Below are 3,019 nucleotides of genomic sequence, written 5' to 3' on the forward strand. Positions count from 1 at the left end.
TTAATGGCAGTGCTCTGTGATGTCCACCACCACTGCCTTCTTCCAGCTGAAGAGAAAGTATCCTGTGCCAGCCCCTGCCGCCACTGTGATACAGCGGTACCCACTGTAGGTCATAAAGATAAGCATGAGAAAGTAGCTGGTGACCACTTGGAAGATACGCAACACTGTCTGCAGAAAGGTGAGGGAAACTCAGCATCTGTTGTCCAACAGTTTTGTGTGTTTCCATAAGGATGGTTCCATTTGGCCCTGGAACTGGCATGGAGCTGTAGCGAATGCTGACCTGGGATTTATGCAGCAAGCTCTCCCGGGCTATCTTGAGGCCTTCATAGAACATTGCTAACAAAAAGATAGCCACAAATGCCCCAGCCATTTCCCCAGGTGTATTGATCACTAATCCAGAAAACAACAATTCCACATTCTTATAGCCAAAATAGAAGGTCATAGGCATCATCATCATCATGTTTCCTCCTCCCCCGTGACTATGAGAGGCTATAGGGGATGAATGACGGTGGGGGGGGGGCATAGTGCTATTACTGCCCTTGTGGCTCATCCCATGATGGTGTCCTGAGGGGTTCATCTTCAGATAATAATTTGGCAATTGGCTACTTTTGAAAGTTTCTTTCACCTGAATTGATCTCGGAAACACCAAGCTCCAAGTTTCTTCCAGAATAAAACTCTTAAAGTGGACTGGTGGTTGCAGGTGTGGCATATTTGAACTATTTAACATACCTGGAAAGAACGTCCTGGATCCAGATGCCGCCACCAGGTCCTCTGAGATCCTTCCTCTCAGCCTCTTGACTTGGCCCGGCCACACTCAATCGCTCCACCAGACCCCAGCCCTACATGTCCACTACCTGTTTCCTCATTTCTAGTACAATACTGAAGAATGATGGTGATTGAAAGACATCCTAGCTTCTAGTTTATCCCCATTACAGATAATGCTTGCTCTTGGTTGTGTGTGTGTGTATGTGTGTATACTTATCATTTTAAGAAAAGCTTACATTTATTCCTATGCCTTCTAGTGTTTTTAAGAGGAATGGGGTTTGGGGGCAGCTAGGTGGCACAGTGGATAGAGTGCCAGCCCTGGAGGCAGGAGGTCCTGAGTTCAAATCCCTCAGACATTTGACACATACTAACTTTTTGACCCTGGACAAGTCACTTAACCCTGATTATCTCACCAAAAAAGAAAAAAAAAAGAGGAATGGGTTTGTATAGCTCAAAGGTTTTCAATGGGGTATGAATCAGATGCATTTTTTGCCAGCTGTTATATACATTTCTTAGATTTTTGTGATATGTGGTACGAGGCAAGATTGTGTTTGCAGTCTCTCATCTCTATTAAGAATTCCTGTCATTCTAGGACAATTCTACTTCTAAATGTATTAATATATTTCACAGAGTTCATCACACCCACAGTGAGGACAAGACATCCAGGGTTACTAGAAGGGTTTGGGGTTTTTTTTAATACCCCAAACCTTTTCTTGGGTGGATGTTTTACCAGTCTTTTGGATGGATGAGGAAGATAACCAAGTTGCAGTCTCATCTAGACTTCCCCCAACAGTGGTTTTGGCATAGCATCATGGAAATGTGCATTACTATGGATTCCTTTGATGTTTCTTGGACTCCGTTTTGTGACCCGGGGTCCTTCTTGTAACCTGAATTATGATACAGTTTTAATTTGCTACAGAAACTTCCTGTCTTGTGATCCTTCCCATATACATATATACACATTGGCCTTCCCTGACTGTGCATTCCAATAAGTGACCATCTTCTACCATATTTCTTGGCGTAAGATCATAATCATCGATACAGCCTAGGTCAGAACATTGGGTGGGCTTTCACTCACCTTGCACTTAGAGATATCCGCCCCCCCCCCCACACACACACACATTGTCCAGGAAGAACAAACCTTTGAAGGACCCTATAAAGCCTCACTCAAATCCTTGGTCAGTAGAGCAATCTAGTTCTTTGGCCTGATTGCCTCCCACCTTTGAATGAAGCCCCCAAATTAGGTTTTCCATACCACAGGGATTACTTAATTTCCTGAGTAGGACACCCCACCATTTATTTCCTTTCTCTCCCCTTCGCTACACCTTCTTGTAGGTTTTGCTATTTGTAACACTGTCCTATAGACCTAGGTAACATCCACCACTAACTTCCAGCAATGTTGAGTGTCAATGCACTACTTTGACTCGTGGAGTTGTGCCTTTTTGCCAAAATCTAACTGAATAAGCTGGATGGGTAATAGACCAAGTTTGAACCACAAGTATGTCCCCTTAGCTCATGACCTGCTGACCAAAGCTGAGACTGAAGTTTCCGGGAAGTTGAAACCGTGGATAGAGTGAGACAGACAGACCCATTGTCTCTCAGTCTTCTGAGAAAGGAAGGGATGGATCACTGAGCCTCATGCTTCCGGAGTAGAGAATTTCTTTTTTCTTAGAGCCATGAATTACTGACCAAAGTTGAGACCAGGGCTCTAGGCAGCCACAATTTGGTGAACGGTATTTCCTGTCTTTGGTGGCAGGGAATTCCTCTCCTACTACACTGTTTAGATCCATGAGCCACCGACTGGGCAAGGAACAGCAGTCTGATACCTATGCCACGGTGGTAGAGAGTCCCTCCTATACTGTGGACAAGTTGATGATTATACCCCTAATCAATATATACAGCATTGAAAGGACAGAGACAGCAAACCAGGCTTCTCCAGACAACAAACCAGACACCCTTGATGACTAGCTTGATGGTGTAAAGATACTAAACCAGACTCCCTGGTGTGTCTACCTGCTTCTTTCAAAGGTAACCAGTTTCCTTAACACGAGAATGGAACAACGATTAACATGATAACTGGATTTCTAAACTTAATTCAGAAATTTAGCTGGCCTGTAATAAGTTCAGAGACAAAGAATCATGACTGAGATAGTTACAGGACAAAAATCAATTCATTGTAAGTAGGATCCAATGAAAAGACGCAGACTCAATTTGTTTTCAGTGTTTTGAAGTTACAACTGAAATAATCAGTCGA

At 43.6% G+C, this 3,019-nt stretch overlaps 1 pseudogene; it reads right to left on the minus strand.

Moving 5' to 3' along the window:
• On the minus strand, positions 1-577 carry LOC114049701 (annotated as a pseudogene).
• Between the last annotated feature and the right edge of the window lie 2,442 nt (positions 578-3,019).

The sequence above is a fragment of the Vombatus ursinus genome, unplaced genomic scaffold (genome assembly GCF_900497805.2).
Source record: "Vombatus ursinus unplaced genomic scaffold, bare-nosed wombat genome assembly UNPS02003292.1, whole genome shotgun sequence".
NCBI classification, from domain to species: Eukaryota; Metazoa; Chordata; class Mammalia; order Diprotodontia; family Vombatidae; genus Vombatus; species Vombatus ursinus.